The sequence below is a fragment of the Lactuca saligna genome, chromosome 4 (assembly GCF_052625555.1).
Source record: "Lactuca saligna cultivar CGN05327 chromosome 4, ASM5262555v1, whole genome shotgun sequence".
Taxonomy (NCBI): Eukaryota; Viridiplantae; Streptophyta; class Magnoliopsida; order Asterales; family Asteraceae; genus Lactuca; species Lactuca saligna.
In genome coordinates, this window is record NC_136420.1 from 168,107,634 (window position 1) to 168,127,907 (window position 20,274).

The 20,274-nt window shown below is 39.3% G+C and overlaps 1 long non-coding RNA gene across 2 annotated transcripts; it reads left to right on the forward strand.

Annotated features, from left to right (window-relative positions):
* Positions 1–18,479: 18,479 nt before the first annotated feature.
* On the forward strand, positions 18,480–19,954 carry LOC145038911 (uncharacterized). 2 transcript variants are annotated; one of them, XR_013679627.1, is made up of 4 exons: positions 18,480–18,685; positions 18,763–18,845; positions 18,941–19,010; positions 19,694–19,954. It is a non-coding gene; the product is annotated as an uncharacterized LOC145038911 (long non-coding RNA). The 2 variants fall into 2 exon arrangements; XR_013679626.1 differs by lacking the exon at positions 19,694–19,954 and having other exon boundaries at positions 18,485–18,685; positions 18,941–19,111.
* The last annotated feature ends 320 nt before the right edge of the window (positions 19,955–20,274 follow it).

Here is a 20,274-nt window from a genome sequence, read left to right on the forward strand (position 1 = left end):
GCACAAATAACAAACAAACAAGCCTAGGCTCTGATACCACTGTTGGGTTTTGAGCATTCTAACACTTCCTAAGTGTACATGCAACCCTAATAACCTTGGATCTATGTTTGTCTAATTATCATGCAAAGTTGAATTCCAAGGCTATATTCCTATCTAGCATACATGGGGAACAATTTTAACTTGAATGATAGATAGAATAACTTACCTTGTTGTTGCTTATGTTCCTTGAAACCTTATGAGCCTAGCACCCCAAGTGTGATGCCTCAAATGCTTCACACAACACCAAATGCTTTTGGAAAGACTTTTGAGAGAATGCACACTACTTGAAATCGGCCTAGCCCTCTTGTTTCATATGTGTCGCGATTTTGGTGGAGAATATGATTCTTATATAGTGTTTACACATCTAGGGTTACACTATGTAAGCTCTAATGTGTCATGACTCTTCATTTCCATGACCCATGGGTTTGTAACTCCCATGGAGCATCCATGGATCATCCTATGGGTGGAACCCAACTTGATAATCCATGGAGCCTCTTAGCCCACTATACAAGATATGGATGATTTACATAATCAACCCATATATTTAATTACTTATCTTTTGATCACTTAATTAATTCTAAATTAATTCTTGATCAAACTAATCAAATAATATTATTAATATATTAGAACTTATAATATATTAATAATCTCCAAGTGTTATTTCTCTCATTTAGTCTATCCAATTGCATGGTGCCATGCAACCCAAATGGACCATGCCGGGTCGGGTCAACTACATACCAGAAATAGTTATGGACTTAGACACCTTATCCAACATATTGTTGAAAGATGGAAGTGATCAACTCAAGAACACTTGAAGATGCCTTGAAGATTTTCGAGAATCTAACATTAAAGTGATGGAGTTTGTGTAAGCAATCGATAATTTGAGTAGAATGAAGTGTAATAATCACAAGGATAATGAATTTTACTTAGCAAGAGAAGAATAAAGCTTGCAGATCAGCCTTGGAGTCTTGAAATAGAGAGAAAAAGTTTGAGAGAAAAGTTGTGTTGGATTTTTGATGAAATGAGAGCAAGTGAAATAAAATGAGGAGAGAGGATGAATGTCCAGCTCTAAAAACGTGGGAATGACTTGTGAGAGAGGTAAAAAGGATAAGGAAGTGACAAGGTATGGTGGGGAGGAGTGTGGGTTAGTCATGGAGTGGGTATGGTGGTTACTTGTGTCATAATATAAAGAAAAGTCAACACTCAACCTTTGTACTTCACCCACTCTTCTTGGATAAGGTTTTATACTCAAAAACGTGATTAATCTTTAATTAAGGGGTCTAATATGTTAAAATAAAGTTTTGGGTGAAAATCCCGCGTTAAAACGATGAAAAACGAAGCTAAATTGAAGTCGTAGTCGAAAACCGGAAAGAATTGAACTTCCAGCGAGACCTCTCGGTCCTGGCCGGAGGTTCGGTCCTCCTGAGGCAGGGCGAGAGGCGAAATGAAGCGAAACCGCAAGAAGCGAAAGGACGTTCGGTCCAAACGCATCAGGAGCGAAATAGACCGAATGCAGCGAAATGAACCGAGAGGCGAGCAGGAGCGAAATGGACCGAAATGAACAGAAACTTCGGGTTCGGGCATGTGCAAGGTTCGGGCCTGAAAGGGAGGGTTCGGTCTGCGAGGTTCGGTCCTGAGAGGGGGGTTTCGGTTTCGAGAGGGCTTTCGGTTCAGCAGATGTGTTCGGTCCTCTTGGTTTCGGTCCCTAAGAGGACTCTCGACCCTAAGAGGCTTCAGCCCCATATAAAGGGTTTCGGGTCTTTTAGGGTATTTTACCTGTTCTAACTTCGTTTTAAGCGATTTTTGACCCGGTTAAGGGTCGAAATGACCCGAATGACTTCAAAAAGTTACGGGAAACATTGAGACAGATTTGGGAGAGATTTGGGAGAGATTTCAAATAGAAAGAGATAGAGTGAAAATGATTGAGAAAGGTTTCATTTGTGACCTTTTTGAGTGTCCGGCTTCGCAATGCAAGGTCCGTAAGCCCCATTAAGCCATGTTTTAATGTCTTACACACTCCTGATGAGTGTGCATTAGTGTTTTATCGCTTTGGTTCATTGTTTACCGCATTTAAGGCTTAGGAAAAATTCAATCACATGGATTTATCAAATGATGCTTTCTCATTAAAATAGCGGATTGTTTAGTAAGTACACAATGTAAACCCTAATACGCAATAGCTAATTGAGTCTTCCAGTTTGACTTTTTTACTTTGGTTGACTTTGACTTGACCCGAATTTGATTATTGTCACACGTTCACCGAGAACGTAACCGAAGACCCTGTTTTCACCGAGATCGTTGACCGAACATGAAGTTTAACCAAGAACTAGATGATTGACCTAGTTGCAGACCGAGAACACAGGTAGCCGGTGAAATCACCTTAAACCTAGCCGAGAACTTTTATCAACCGTCGAAAACGTCCAGACCAGTTCGAAAAAAACTACCAAAAGAAAGAGATAGAGTGAAAATGATTGAGAAAGGTTTCATTTGTGACCTTTTTGAGTGTCCGGCTTCGCAATGCAAGGTCCGTAAGCCCCATTAAGCCATGTTTTAATGTCTTACACACTCCTGATGAGTGTGCATTAGTGTTTTATCGCTTTGGTTCATTGTTTACCGCATTTAAGGCTTAGGAAAAATTCAATCACATGGATTTATCAAATGATGCTTTCTCATTAAAATAGCGGATTGTTTAGTAAGTACACAATGTAAACCCTAATACGCAATAGCTAATTGAGTCTTCCGGTTTGACTTTTTTACTTTGGTTGACTTTGACTTGACCCGAATTTGATTATTGTCACACGTTCACCAAGAACGTAACCGAAGACCCTGTTTTCACCGAGATCGTTGACCGAACATGAAGTTTAACCAAGAACTAGATGATTGACCTAGTTGCAGACCGAGAACACAGGTAGCCGGTGAAATCACCTTAAACCTAGCCGAGAACTTTTATCAGCCGTCGAAAACGTCCAGACCAGTTCGAAAAAAACTACCAAAAGTACCGGAAACACGAAATTGATAATTTATCAAAACCAATTTCGATCAAAGTATCTAATAAATGAAGAACACGAAGAACAGCGGCAACAGTTTTTTGTCAAAAAGAACTTAAAATACCAAGAGAAATTCCAATAATCGTTTTTTTATTAAAAAAAACTTCCTAATTCGATTGACACAAAACCTTACTCTAATACCAATTCAAAAAGCCTAACTTGGTATCAATCAAGATCACTAGAATTGGTGTGGAATCCCAATCTAATGATTAACCCAAAAACATTTATTATGAATTAAGAACACAGTTATCAATCTTCAATGCACACTATATTGATAATAGTCTAGTACATACGATTGTGAATTACTCTCAATTCTCTCTAAACTCGATCTCAGTTCCTTATAATGTCCATCCCCTTTCATGGATGAAATAACAGTATATATATATATACCTAGACCTAAATACAAAGGTCCAGCCCAAAAACCCAACCAAAATCATTAACAAGCCCATTGAAATCACATGATGATTTTGGTCCAAACACCAACGAGAACATGTTGTTTTTGGTCCTAGACCGAGAACTCTAAAAGTCATCAAAAGTAAAGAATAAACCATAAATCATGTCCTAACAGAGCCTCCCGAATCCGCTGCAAAACCAGAGTTACTACTGTCATCCTCAGGCAGATGTCTCTGATCGGGGCTGCGAATGCCTTGCAGCTAAGTACATTGGCCACAATGTTGGCCTTCCCCAGGTAGTAGAGGATCTCACAGTCGTAATCCTTCACCACGTCCAGCCATTGCTATTGTCTCATGTTCAAATTCGGCTGGTCCATCAGATACCTCAGGCTCTTGTGGACCATGTATATGGTACAACGGACCCCATAAAGGTAGTGTTTCCAAATCTTGAGCGCAAAAACTACTGCCCCCAACTCCATATTGTGCGTCGGGTAATTCTCCTCGTGAGTCTTTAGCTGCCTCGAGGCGTAGGCGATGTCGTGCCTCCTAGGCATCAACATTGCACCCAAACCCGAGATGGACGCATCATAATATACTACAAAATACTCAACCTCTATGGCAGGGCTAAGATTGGCGCCTTGCACAACCTCTGCCTCAAAGTCTCGAATATTGATTTGCTTGCTGCTCAGGCCCCCAATGAAAGACAACAGCCTTCTTCATCAGCCGGGTCAGGGGTACCACTATCTTGGAGAAATCTTGAATGAATCTCCGAAAGTAGCCTGATAAACCAAGGAAACTCCGAATCTTAGATGGAGACTTCGGAACCTCCCATCTCATCACGGCCTCCACTTTGTTCGGGTCGACCAAAATAATGTTCTAGTTGACAAGGTGCCCCAATAACTACACCTCATGCAACTAAAACTCGCACTTGGAGAACTTGGCGTACAACCTCTCCCTCCTCAGGGTATCCAACACCTCTCGTAAAAGCTCCTTATGCTGCTCCTGTGTCTTGGAGTAAACCAATATGTCATCAATAAAGACTATCACAGACCGATCCAGCATCGGTATGCATACGCAGTTCATGAGGTCCATAAACGCGGCAGGAGCATTGGTGATCCTAAACGGCATCACCAATAACTCTTAATGACCATAGAGACTTCGGAAAGTATTCATATGTATATCATCCTCTCAGGCTCTCATCTGGTGGTAGCTTGAACGCAAATTAATCTTAAAAACCAAGATGCACCCTATAGCTGGTCAAACAAATCATCAATCCTCGGTAGGGGGTAATGGTTCTTCACTGTTACCTTATTCAACTCCCAATAGTCTATGCACATCTGGTGGGATCCATCCTTCTTCTTTCCAAATAGAATCGGGGCTCCCAGGTTGAACTGCTCAGTCTAATGAATCCCTTTTCTAATAGCTCCTATAGCTGTGTAGACAACTCCTGCATCTTGGGAGGAGCCAACTGATATGGTGCCTTGGTTATCAGAGCCATACTCGGAACTAGGTCAATCCTAAACTCCACCTGATGCTCCGAAGGTTTCCAGTAAAATCCTTCGGTAATACGTCTGCATACTCTCTCACAGCTGGCACATCCTCCACAGTCACCTTACCCCTCTCCCTGGTATCCATAATGTAGGTGACAAATCATGTACATCCCTGATGAAGGTGCCTTTGGATCTCGCTACAGAGCACATGACTGGTCCACGATGCGGTCTCTCACCCTAAATCACTAGCTCTCCCCCACTTAGGCTCCTGAGCCGAACCAACTACTGCTCACAATCGATCATCACCCCGTTATGGATCAACCAATCCATGCCTATAATGACATTGTTCTCCTTCAAAGGAATGGGAACCAAATCCATGAGATGTCGTTCGTCATACATCCTCAGAACATAACCCCTATAAACCTCTAATGGCCGAACGGACCGATCGTCTGCAATCTCGACCTCTAAAGGACAATCCAAATGCTCGTGGACTCGAAAAACCTCTTGTTGATTGCAAGGGAAACGATAGATTGGGTAGCTCGGATACCGTTCACATGGAACGATCCTAAAATACAATACATGAAACATAAACATCAACCTGACATATAATAAGAGATATGGAGAAGAAAAATACCCTTCACCACATCTGGTGCAACGCGTGCCTCCTCGAAAGTCATATGGAAGGCTTGGCTCCTCACCACTGGAGCATCTGTCATGCCCTATCATCCATCCGTGATCTGCAGGATCGTTAGAGCTGGCACCGCAGTCGCCGCTCCTAACACCAATCTCGGGCAGTTGGCCTTTTTATGGCCCTTCTGATTGGAATGAAAGCAAATCAAGTCTGATGTCTAAATGGTGTGGGTAGGGGGCAGTACAATCCCTGCCATAGTGTCCCAACTTGCCGCACGTATAGCAGCCCGATCCCCTGCCCTGCAAACTCCCTCATGCGTCTTTCCGCATTTCCCACAAAGACTACGGCCCTGCTGTCCCTTCGACCTCGAGTTGAATCCCTTGGGTTTCTTTGTAGAAACCCCAGTCACCTTCCCAGTCTCTCCCTTCCTCTTCCTAATGTACTCAATGTAAATCTCCTCTCTCGTTTCCTGGCTATCATATCATCCAGGGTCAGGCATGACGAGTAGCTGACATATTTCCATATTTCAGCTCTCAACATATCATGGTACCGGGTCTTCTATATCTCCTCATCACCCGCATATTGGGGCACTAGTAAATCCTTCTCCCTGAACTTGGCATCAATCTCCGCTATAGTCTCAGTAGTTTATCTCATGTCCAAAAACTCCCTGGCCAGATGTTGAACCTCCACAGTCGGCACAAAGTCTGCCCGAAACCTAGACAAAAAGTCCTCCCAGTCATAACCTCAATGGTTGGGACTCCCAACGTGTCATTTACTACCTCCCACCACTCTCCAACCCTCTCTCTCAAACATCCCATAGCAAGCCTGACCTTCAACCCCTCAGAGAAAAAGCTCATCGCCTGCACAGACTCAATGTCTGCGATCCATCGTCTCACCACAATGGGTTCTTTCACTCCGCAAAAGTCTGGCGCTCTGCATCCCCTGAAATCCTTGAAGGAGAGAGTGTGTGTGTGTGTTTCCCTGGCTGGCTAGATGCCATGTCACTCCTGAATACCCTGAGGCGATCCTCCATCAGCTCAATAATCCCTTCCTTGATCGACCCGAAAATTACCGGGGTCTCCTCAAGGATGCCTCTCGTAATCTCAAATGCAATGAACTCGTGCAATCCGTCATCAACTGGCTCGGAACCTATGCCCAAAATCATACCCATACCCTGATCCTTCTACTCCGTGACGTGTCACCACCATTCTGAAACAAAACACATAATCGTCAGGTCTATACATAACATCGAGAGGTTTCACACTCTGCCACTCTTAGTTCCCCGTAGCTCCCCAAGAGTTAAGTACAGATCCTCTACTTTCAGTAGTATGGGTCATACTACCTTCTACATCTATCCGCATTGTTCCATTGGTCTGCCTTGGTTTCCCAAAGCCTCTTCCTATCCATGCATACGATTCTTAATCAAGTAATCTCTACTATTAATCTCATCCTAGGCTTCTCCTAGGGTAATCTCCGTCCCACTCTCGGCCATCAGCTGCATAAGAAGTCTCTGCTGCCTTTCCCTAACTAGCTCGCGAATACCATTACATATTACTAAGACTAGATAATTCTTTGAATGAGAGGTCTCACTCTACATGGTTAAGACTCAAATGAGAGCTATTCAATAGCATCAAAACCTAGCCTTCTCAAATTATTTAGTCCTTGTAATATGTAACTTAATGTATTCGCTTATTAGTTAATTAAAGATAACTAGGACTCCTAATAACACAAAGCAAGCAACATTCGAGCATTGAGTAACCAAAACCAAGAATATCCTAATCAGGCCATCATATCACTGACTAATCAGTACTAGCATACAGCTCAAATAACATATACGACAGGCATACAAGGCATCCTTCCTAGATCCTTAGCCCTAATCTAGCATGCAGTTCTCATACACATAAAGCAAGCATACAAAGCATCCTTCCTAGATCCTTATGTGACATCCCCATTTTCACGGCCAGAAAAGACCGATTTTGTTTATGCTTTATAAAAATCAGAGTACTTCATTTTATAAAAAGGTTGCGGAATTTGTTCCCAGAAAAACACGATAAATACGTTATTAAAACATTTTCGAAGAAACGTATTTTTATTCATCTTAAAACGTTTGGGATGTCATCGTTAATACAGAAACATAAGCATAAACAGAACTTACAATTATTCACACTAGTGGTCTACATCTCTTTAAATCTCTCAGTGTAATGTCACTTCACTTCGTCACCTGTGATATACATAAACTGAGTGGGTCAGGTTGGGAAACCTGGTGAGTACATAGGGTTTTCAACCCACAATAATATAATTACTATGTTCAATCAAACAATCAACCCAATTACCCATCCCCATTATCTTCTTTACTCTTTAAGGATTTAACCTAAGAGTCATCTATCCTGCATTCATTTATTCCGAAGTCCCTTACCTCCAGGGTTATAGGACTGACACTAAATCCATAGCTGCCAATGTTCGTTCGTAAAGCACTAATTCCATAGCTGCTATGGTCTATTCATCAGGTACTAAATCCATAGCTACCAGTCTTTATCTAATAGGTACTAAGTCCATAGCTACCAATGTTCAACAAGTACTAAGTCCATAGCTACCAATTCCCAACAGGTACTAAATCCATAGCTACCAACGTTTAACAGGTACTAAGTCCATAGCTACCGGTGTTTGTCCCATAGGCACTAAGTCTATAGTTGCCAATGTATCATCTTCTATCTCTCATCATTCATCTACCCATCTCATACCCAACATATTTGTATATATAAAATACGTATACAGCTTAAATTCTTTAAAACATGTATAAAACGTTCATCCAGCATAGACAACAAGTATTCAGATAATATGCACACATAGCACGTAGTTTCTATAAAATACTTCATATCTATGTGTAAGATGAAAGGGACTATGCACTCACAACACGTAAATTATATAATAAATACTTCATATCTATGTGTAAGATGAAATGGACCATGCACTCACAACACGTAAATTATATAATAAATACTTCATATCTATGTGTAAGATGAAAGAGACCATGCACTCACCTGAGAAGGTGGTGACTCGGTACTCGGACAACGCTTCGTTTACTTTAAAATAATTTCCTTCGACGAAACCTAGTATTATCACCAATAGATTTTAGTCTACTATTCGCCGAGACTAATTAATAGTCTAGCTATTATTACTATTATATAAGCATTAAAAAAAATACTTATATAACTCATAATAATAGCCCAAGTATTTATTATATGTTCTTAATAACGTTAATACAATTAAATAAAAACTATATTAAAAATAGCGTAGGCGTAGCTCACTTACAGCGGGTTTTATAGAAAACCAGGCTTTGCTTGGAGCAGCGTTTCTTAGCCGAAAAGCTCTTCTTCTCGGAGCCGTCGAGCACTCCGGGGCTTCCGCCTCGTGCTAGGGAGGTTCCCTAGGCTTTTCGGGGGATTTCGGGGCTAGAGAGAGGTTCTAGAGAGAGAGTAAAGAGAAGAAAGAATGGGAAAGGTGTGAAGAAAATGAGGGTGGGAGAGGTGGTATTTATAGGGTGAAAATGGCTGAACTTGGTGCCACATGTCACCATCTAGTGGCAAGACTTGGGGAGAAAGCAATGGCCAAGATTGTGCCACATCACCCATTTTCGCACAGCACACTTCCGACTTCTAAAATCCGTAACTTTCACATACGACCTCCGTTTTTGACGTTCTTTATATCCACGCGTAGGTAAAAATAATATCTACAACTTTCATTTTGACTCCGTCGGCTAATTCTCGACCAATCTTAAATGTAATAGTACGAGGCGTTTAGACTGTTAAATGACCGTGAAGAATTCGTAACTCCTTCATACCGACTCCGTTTTCGTCTGTCTTTTTACCGTTGAGTTCCTATTAATGAGATCTTGAACTCTCATTTATGTCACGTAAGCCAAAAACCGCTCGAACTAAAATTCGAGTTTCGGGCCGTGCACAGCTAAGCCGAATCTTAGAAAAATCATAACTTCCTCATACGAAGTCAGATTTGGGTGTTCTTTTTATCGATGCTCTTAGTTTAACATATTATACGACTTTTGTTTGGATTGATAAGGATAAATCTCGCTCTATCGTAAATTCACTATTTACGCTTCCCGGTGCCGTGCCGGTTTTGCCGTAAAACTTCGACGGGCCATAACTTCTTCGTTATAACTCGGATTTCGGCATTCTTTATATGTACGGAAACCTTGTGACATATTCTACAATTTGGTTAAGATTATTTATTCTAAATAACCTTTTGTCGAAAAGTCATTTTCGACCCCTATTGCCTCTAAATTGACTAGCCCGGATCTGCGGGCGTTACAATTATCTCCCCCTTAGGATGATTACGTCCCGGAATCATCAACGAAATAGGGCTCGTATAATGAATCCATACTTCATCTCTTCATCCTAGGTAATAATTATAACTTCTTTATTCCTTCGAGTCTATCTTTTAGACTTATTGTTTGTAAGTAGTACTTAATTGTGCACCTGCTATCTTCTTCAGGTTAGACTCCAGATTACGACGTATTATCATGTGATGCTCGTTTAGACTTAGGTCTTTTAGAGTTAAATTCTGAAATAAACTTTGCCTTCCTTTACGTTCTAATGTGATATAATCACACCTTAACATGTAGCATTTCTAGCTACCAACTTCTTTAGCGTCGAGCCGATACTTCTATTGGTCGCTTTGATTTCAGTTGTTTGGTTAAAGTCGGACGCTACATCAAACTTGGTTCTCTAAACCATGTAACCTACTCATCGTAGTCGGACTCAATGTGACATGACCACTAGGGTTGGGATAACAACAATCTTCTTAGTCATTACCGAAACAATGGTAACGGCATACTTGAATAAAACGAAATCAATTACTGGCTTCTTGGTAACCTTGTGACTTTACCTGATCCAAGTGTGAGTCCTGTGCTTCCGGTAGTATAGGCCTCTACTACCATTCACACCTACTCATACTCGTCCCAAGTATTGTCCCGCAGTTTCCCAAGTCACCATGCAACAATTCATACAATCATTCAACACATCAGATAACAAAACGAAGGTTTTATATCATTTCTTGAAACGATTACATAGGTGTTCAAGTTCACCCTAGACTATGCCTCTACTAGGCTACATTATACGAAACTATGACTACTGCATAATTCGATCCTCGGGTAAGAAGTCCTCATTCTTGATTCCTCGCATGGTTCTCTGCTTCGTCGAGGATCATGTGAAATGCCCTTGGCCTTGGTGGCGTTTCTGGTCTTGCTGCTTTATTTTTCCTTGGGCAGTCTCTGGACATGTGCCCCTTTCCTCCACATCCATAGCATACTTTGTCATTATGCGTGCAGTCTTTGGAATAGTGACCAGTCCTCCCACACTTGTAACAAGTCACTTCTTCGTTGCACTTTCCACCATGCTTCTTCTTGCATCTATCACACCATCTTGCTTCACCTCCATTTGCTCCTCCAAACTTTGAGAATTTGCTTTCCTTGTTCGGCCTCGAAGATCCTTCAAACTTCCGCTTCTCTCCTACCTTATCTTTTTCTAAACCCTTTTCTCTTATCTGGGCCTCTACGTTCTTAGCTGCCCTAACAACTGCTTTCAAGGTAGTTGCCATTTTGACCATTGGGCCAAAGTCAGTGGGCAGTCCGTTAGCAAACCTATCAATCTTGGAGAGTTCAGTAGGCACCAAGTAGGGGAATAGCTTCATCCTTTTGGTGAATGCGGTGGCATACTCATCAACACTCATCTTCCCTTTCTTCAGGTTCTGAAACTCATTGTTTAGGTCTATCAGATCTATCTCCGAGCAGTATTGCATTTTCAACTATTCCAAAAACTCTTCCCACGACATTCTTAAGGCTTCTCCTCGTGGCATCGTATCTGCCAATAGCTTCCACCAGCTCAAGACTCCAGTTTTCAGCTGTCTTACTGTGAAGATAGTCTTCTGTTTCTCGTTACAACTGCAGCTCTCAAACACCATCTCCATCTCAGAGATCCAATCCATAATCTCAACCGGCTTCGGGCTTCCTGAGAGGCTTGGTGGTTTCACACCCAAGAAATTCTTGTACATCCGCCCATCCTTGTTGTTTCTCCCTTCTGGGCCATCCCCTTGCTCACCTTGAGTTCCTACTTGACTCACTTGGCGGCTGTAGTTTCCTTCCTCGGATTGCTCGGGAACTGGCTCCGTCGGTTCAACATGTATGGTAGGTTCGTCCCTATTCAACATCCGTCTCATTTCTTCCCTTTGTTCAGCTAATATAGCCTGAATCATGGCTTGAACTCCAGCCATGGTGACTGGCTCAGGTGCAACTTCTTCAACAACATGTATTTGCTGAACCACTGGGGGTTGGTTCTTATCTCCATTTGCATTCCTAGCTCCACTACGGGTTCTTGCCATATTGATCTATACACCGAATAAGGTGAATCTAGATCTTAATTTAGGATTGACGTCTTAAATTATCCTTATCACCCCGAAACGTTTATATGCTAGTTCTAATACCATAGTCGTACGTTTAGAATCCTAAACACATAAGGTTTCCAGATCCGGTCGGCAACAGACCATAGATCCGAACAATTAACAACATATCAGGCATAAAGCATTTAGCACATAAAAGCATTTTAGGCATAATTCCTAAAATAATCTAGTGCTCACACCTCACCATCATTGCTTAGCATTCTAAGTTTAAGTCTAGAAATAAATCTATATTCCTAGTTCGCTTAAACTAATGCTCTGATACCAACTGTGACATCCCCATTTTCACGGCCAGAAAAGACCGATTTTGTTTATGCTTTATAAAAATCAGAGTACTTCATTTTATAAAAAGGTTGCGGAATTTGTTCCCAGAAAAACACGATAAATACGTTATTAAAACATTTTCGAAGAAACGTATTTTTATTCATCTTAAAACGTTTGGGATGTCATCGTTAATACAGAAACATAAGCATAAACAGAACTTACAATTATTCACACTAGTGGTCTACATCTCTTTAAATCTCTCAGTGTAATGTCACTTCACTTCGTCACCTGTGATATACATAAACTGAGTGGGTCAGGTTGGGAAACCTGGTGAGTACATAGGGTTTTCAACCCACAATAATATAATTACTATGTTCAATCAAACAATCAACCCAATTACCCATCCCCATTATCTTCTTTACTCTTTAAGGATTTAACCTAAGAGTCATCTATCCTGCATTCATTTATTCCGAAGTCCCTTACCTCCAGGGTTATAGGACTGACACTAAATCCATAGCTGCCAATGTTCGTTCGTAAAGCACTAATTCCATAGCTGCTATGGTCTATTCATCAGGTACTAAATCCATAGCTACCAGTCTTTATCTAATAGGTACTAAGTCCATAGCTACCAATGTTCAACAGGTACTAAGTCCATAGCTACCAATTCCCAACAGGTACTAAATCCATAGCTACCAACGTTTAACAGGTACTAAGTCCATAGCTACCGGTGTTTGTCCCATAGGCACTAAGTCTATAGTTGCCAATGTATCATCTTCTATCTCTCATCATTCATCTACCCATCTCATACCCAACATATTTGTATATATAAAATACGTATACAGCTTAAATTCTTTAAAACATGTATAAAACGTTCATCCAGCATAGACAACAAGTATTCAGATAATATGCACACATAGCACGTAGTTTCTATAAAATACTTCATATCTATGTGTAAGATGAAAGGGACTATGCACTCACAACACGTAAATTATATAATAAATACTTCATATCTATGTGTAAGATGAAATGGACCATGCACTCACAACACGTAAATTATATAATAAATACTTCATATCTATGTGTAAGATGAAAGGGACCATGCACTCACCTGAGAAGGTGGTGACTCGGTACTCGGACAACGCTTCGTTTACTTTAAAATAATTTCCTTCGACGAAACCTAGTATTATCACCAATAGATTTTAGTCTACTATTCGCCGAGACTAATTAATAGTCTAGCTATTATTACTATTATATAAGCATTAAAAAAAATACTTATATAACTCATAATAATAGCCCAAGTATTTATTATATGTTCTTAATAACGTTAATACAATTAAATAAAAACTATATTAAAAATAGCGTAGGCGTAGCTCACTTACAGCGGGTTTTATAGAAAACCAGGCTTTGCTTGGAGCAGCGTTTCTTAGCCGAAAAGCTCTTCTTCTCGGAGCCGTCGAGCACTCCGGGGCTTCCGCCTCGTGCTAGGGAGGTTCCCTAGGCTTTTCGGGGGATTTCGGGGCTAGAGAGAGGTTCTAGAGAGAGAGTAAAGAGAAGAAAGAATGGGAAAGGTGTGAAGAAAATGAGGGTGGGAGAGGTGGTATTTATAGGGTGAAAATGGCTGAACTTGGTGCCACATGTCACCATCTAGTGGCAAGACTTGGGGAGAAAGCAATGGCCAAGATTGTGCCACATCACCCATTTTCGCACAGCACACTTCCGACTTCTAAAATCCGTAACTTTCACATACGACCTCCGTTTTTGACGTTCTTTATATCCACGCGTAGGTAAAAATAATATCTACAACTTTCATTTTGACTCCGTCGGCTAATTCTCGACCAATCTTAAATGTAATAGTACGAGGCGTTTAGACTGTTAAATGACCGTGAAGAATTCGTAACTCCTTCATACCGACTCCGTTTTCGTCTGTCTTTTTACCGTTGAGTTCCTATTAATGAGATCTTGAACTCTCATTTATGTCACGTAAGCCAAAAACCGCTCGAACTAAAATTCGAGTTTCGGGCCGTGCACAGCTAAGCCGAATCTTAGAAAAATCATAACTTCCTCATACGAAGTCAGATTTGGGTGTTCTTTTTATCGATGCTCTTAGTTTAACATATTATACGACTTTTGTTTGGATTGATAAGGATAAATCTCGCTCTATCGTAAATTCACTATTTACGCTTCCCGGTGCCGTGCCGGTTTTGCCGTAAAACTTCGACGGGCCATAACTTCTTCGTTATAACTCGGATTTCGGCATTCTTTATATGTACGGAAACCTTGTGACATATTCTACAATTTGGTTAAGATTATTTATTCTAAATAACCTTTTGTCGAAAAGTCATTTTCGACCCCTATTGCCTCTAAATTGACTAGCCCGGATCTGCGGGCATTACACCTTAGCCCTACTCTAGCATGCCCTAATCATGTATGATGTACTGCAATCAAACTGGCTCTTTTCCCTTAGAAGAGGAAGTAGCTGAAACCAAAACTGTAAACCATAAGAATGAAGCTTAGTGAGTTCCCCCATCATACCACATACCATACAACAAACATACTGCCTAGCATATCCAGGTGTTGGCCTACCCTACGGTCTCTTTCAATCGTTAACCACCAAGCATATATGGGTTCCTTTCTACCCCTTCGGTCTCTTTCAATCGAATATTGCCTAGCATATATGGGTGTTGGTCTGCCCCTTCGGTCCTTTTGACCAGTAACTGCCTAGCATATCCGGGTACCGGCCTACCCCTTCGGTCCTTTCGACCAGTTACAGGGACTATTTCACCCTACCACTACCACATAACATACTAGCATATAAAAGCATAAATCACATACTACCTAGCATATCTAGGTGTTGGCCTACCCCTTCGGTCCTTTCGACCGAATATGAGGACTATTCCCTCCTACTACCATTATCACATAACATCATACCATACTAGCACATAATACATAGCAGATAGTGGCATACCAGACAATTATCACGAAGACAATCATCTAACAATCAACTCCTACTAGTGGGCTGGCATTGTGGAGTTCGACCCACTTCTACTGGAAGGTAACTCACCTCGATAACTGGAAGTAGCTACAAAAACTTTGTCTCTGAAATCAACCCTACTCAAACTCCTACACATAAAACATTTCCTTTAATTATCATTCCATACTCATGACCCCTTAAAGGTCAACTTTGGTCAAGGTCAAATTCAAAGTCAACATTCTGGGTTGACTCAACTCGCCGAGTTGGCCCATTAACTCGCCGAGTTCCATAAACCATAAAACCCTAGAATCGCGATCCAACTTGTCGAGTTCCTTCACGAACTCGTCAAGTTCCTCCTATTAACAGAATCGGGACATTTCGACCCAACTTGTCGAGTTCCTCTATGAACTCGTCGAGTTCTTCAGTCTATTAGGCTTTCTTAATATATTAAGCCATTATTCTTCGAATCTAAGTCCCATATTTCATATCTGAGTTGAATACACATCTGGAAGGGTAAAGTTTTTGACTTTACGCATTAAGACCCATCCTATAAGAAATGAACTCTAGCCCTAACTCAAAACGGCTTAGATTCAACTCCAAAAGTCATCAAAACTTCAAGTTAAGCCAAGGGGTCATAGATTTGAACTCTAGGGACAGTTTGGTCACTTAAAGTTCCTATCTTTACTTCCATGCATAGACTACTTGGCTTAAAAGGGCCAAAAAGATGGTCGACAAGTTGCATGGGAATTCCATGGCCATAAAGTTGGCACTTTTATGCCATGAAGTCCCTTAAAGACCTTAGATCTAAAGAGTTTGCCCACATGGGATGTCCAAATCCCAAGGACCAACATTCTTGGACCAAAACATGGAGAAAACCTCCTAAAAACTAGATCTAAACATACAGTAGGCAAGGTAGAAGCTTGATACCTCAAATGAACCAGAAATGAAGCTCAAATTCTAGATCTACTCTTCTCTTACACATCCTTGCTCCTTCTTCAAGTATCTTCTTCTTCAAAATCACAAATATTGCACAAAAATGGATCAAAACTTCTCAAAAGTGAAATAGGGTTTCGTGGCTAGGGTTTGGGATAAAGGAGGTTGTAGATGAGGCCATCTTATGGGGGTTAAGGTGTTTAAATAAGGTGCAAAACTCTGAAAATTAGGGTTTCATTCTGCCAGGCCTACTCGTCGAGTTGAGGCTTCTCGAGTCGTCAAGTAGACTTCTTACCCTGCGTCCCAATCCATCCCTACTCGACGAGTTTGGGGCCTCCAACTCATCGAGTTTCTATACAAAAATGAACAAATTACGAATTAAATATATACTAGGAACTGAACGTTACACTTATGGCTCGAGAATAATTCATTTATAGTCCTGGTGATTTTTGTATTTGATGTTGGTAGGAGTTTTGCTAAGTTAATGAGGTGAAATGTGAGTGTCCTGGTTATGGTTTTATCTAGCTATCATATGAAGCTCACAATCTTGTAAGTGTTGAATACGCAAATATATGCATACATAGTTTTATAATGCATGTGACAAATAAACTCTTTTATTTTTTTTATTATGAAATATATAGGAAGCTATATTGCATGAAGCTCACAATCTGTGTTTCCCATGTTAAGAACTGAAAGCTGGGAACAAGAGAAAAAATCAGGAAAAAAATTTGAGAAAAAGATAGATAGAGGGTGGATAAAAACAGTAAGGCCCTTTTCTGATTGGAATTTGGCTTAAAAGCTTTAGAACCTGGGTAAAAACACTAGGCATGTTTACAGCATGTTGATTTTGATTTTTTTTATGCTTTTACATGCTTAATTGTTAATAACTTTCGACATCATCTATGCGTAGGGCTTGAGGTAATCTTGTGGATATGGGAGCCTTCAGGTATTTGGTTTTAATAAGTGGAAAGAATCCTAATTATTTCACCACTGTTAAGGTATAACTATTAGTTGTCCCACCACGTTTCTATATTTTTACATATTTGTCGCTTTGTTGATGCGTGTAATGTTCAATTTGGATTTTTTTTATAACAATTCAATGATCGTGATAGTAAACTTTTATGTTTACTTTTAGGGATAATGACTTGATAGGGTAAGATACTTTTTGAAATGTACACATTTAGTCCTTATTCTTTTTTTTGTAAAATAAACCCTTATACTTTATTAATATGTACACATTAGGTCCTTTTAACTAGATTCTACAGGTTTTGCTGACGTGGAAGGGTTTATTTTACAAAAGAAAAAAAAAAGAATAAGGACTAAATGTGTACATTTCAAAATGTATCTTACCCTATCAAGTCATTTTCCCTTTCTTTTATTTTGTTGAAATGAAATACCCAGGTGGCATCCACATATCCACAACGAGATTTTTCCAACTTTTATTCATCATGAAAAAGAGGGGGAACCCCGATCTTTGGCGACTCCTTTGTGTGTTCCTACCCATCACTGGTAGCAAGGATGAATGATGGCAAAAACAACAAGGTAGAAGGGGGAGGCAGGAGGAAGGAGAGACGATAGTCGGCTGCAAGGAGCTGCTCTGGTAGCCCCCTCGTCGATTATTTCTTCTTTTTCTGGCAACATATCTCAAAGATGGAGGCAAAGAGAGATAGATCGGAGAAACACAATAGGTAAAGGGTGTTTGGTTGTTGTTGTTCGACTAGAAGGAAGAAAGACGAGAAAGAGAAGGGTCGTCGCCCTTTTCTTGTTACTGGAGGATCAGCCACCTCCGGTGATTAAGATAATTAATTGCTATTTAGTGTCACTTATGCTTCCACATCAGCAAAATATGTAGAATCTGGTGAAAATAACCTAATGTGTACATATTAATAAAGTATAAGGGTTTATTTTACACAAAAAAAATTAAAAAATTAAGGATTAAATGTGTACAATTCAAAAAGTATCTTACCCTATCAAGTCATTTTTCCTAAAAGAAAATTCGTATATAACTGGTATAGCCGGTCTTTGTTACAAAAAATAAAGTATAAGAGTTTATTTTACCAAAAAAAAAAAAAAAAAAAAAAAAAAAAAAAAAAAAAAAAAAAACAAACTAAATATGTACATTTCAAAAACTATCTTACCCTACCAAATCATTTTCCTTACCCTACCAAGTCATTTTCCCTTGCTTTTACAAGAAATGTAAAGTAAACATAACAGATTTCATGAAATCTTGAATTTTCAAATAAAGTAAAATACCCTTTATGCCATTTAGTCTAATAAACAATCTATTTAAATTCTCAACCATCAATTGTCCGTTTTTTTTTAGATCAACTTATTACATTGAAGTGGGAAAGGGAAGTGTTGGGTGAGATCAAGTAATCAAAATAGTGGATGTTTGCTTTTTTTCTCATTTTTTCTAATCATAGTACCAGATCCACCTCTAGCGCTGAAATCAGGTATGTCCACTAATTTGTTGCATGTGTAATTTGTTTTTCTAGATTTGAGAACGTTTGGTTTGCTGTTTGTTCCCCAGGTTAATACAGATAGCTGGGTTTGCGGTTATTTACGGTTTACAGAACTTGCACCCCAAATGTTTGATGTAACGTCTCAAAGAAAGTATGACCCAACATCTCTTAACCTATTATTTTTTATTGTTGCCATTTTTTATTGGTTTTTCTCACTTTTATTAGTCTATTTTTTGGTTTTTTCAGTAGTTTCGAGTGGTTCTTGGATTATGGAGATAGAATACTGACGCTTCCTCTGGGGAATGATAGCTAATTAGTTGGGGATTTCAACCCTTAAAATTCTTATTTTTCGTATATGCTTCATATGTTTTTACTGTAGATGATGGTTAACTGATAATACATCAAAGTTTGACAAAAGTCTACTATTGTAAAACAGATAGATTGTAAAATTCAACATTTAAGAAATCATATCTCTCAGATATGGGTTGAAAAATCAAAAGTAGTTAATTAAAAAACTGAAAGTAAAAGTTCAAAACATGATATCCGAACTTCTGTTGTAAATCTAAGATACTAAAGTTTTCGATTGCTCATATATTTCTCAAATCTAATTATAAACATAAACATATTTCATATTTTTTGGTTTACATTTATCTACCACCTCCCTTCTTAACCATTAAGGTCGATGCAATTTGTTGCCCAATGATCTCAACGAACATGTATTTATTCTACTTTGTCATGTTTTTATTGTCTAAAATATATTCCTCTTGAATGTGTTAGAATGTTTAATGGTCTTTTTTTCTGTAAGATTTCTTGAATATTAGAAGAATTGTGCTAAGAACATTTATGATATATAAATGGTAATTTGGAAATAAATGCAAGTTTAATATGTTTTCTCTTTTTTTTTTCTTTCTATATAGTTTAGGATAAAACAATCATGATCCTTAAGTTTGTTGACATATTCAATCTAATTATTTAATTATTATTCAACTTTATGGACAGGTGTTTAGAATATGTAAAGTTGAAAACTATTGGAGTAGAGCTGAAAATGCAAGGAAGGTGCAGTCAAAAATGCACATTTAATTGTAATGTTGTGCATTTTCATTATTTTGTTCAACATGTAACACAAAAATGCACATTTAATTGTAATGTTGTTGTCAAATACAAGAAATAGCAATGCATTTTCATTATTTTGTTCAACATGTAACAGTACTAAACGAAAGTACTATGCCCTTCACTTACCCCCTTTAAGGCCAATAAATATTTTAGGTTTTTTTTTTTTCATGATCAGTCAGGTAATAATTTCAAATAAACCATAACTTTCAGAAATGTGGAAATTTTGATAAATCATTTGTGGTTTAACATAGCCCTTTCAAGGTAGAATTAGGAGTAGAAGCCATGCATTTAGCCCGATTAAGTTACATACACGACAGCATAAAACAACTACTCGCTTCAAATATTACCACAAAAACACTATGTTACAACCCCCACATTCACTCCAGATCATCCACATATATAAACAACCAAAACCTGTTCAAAAAACAAGTAAATTAAATGCAATAAAATTGATTTCTAGTCTGATG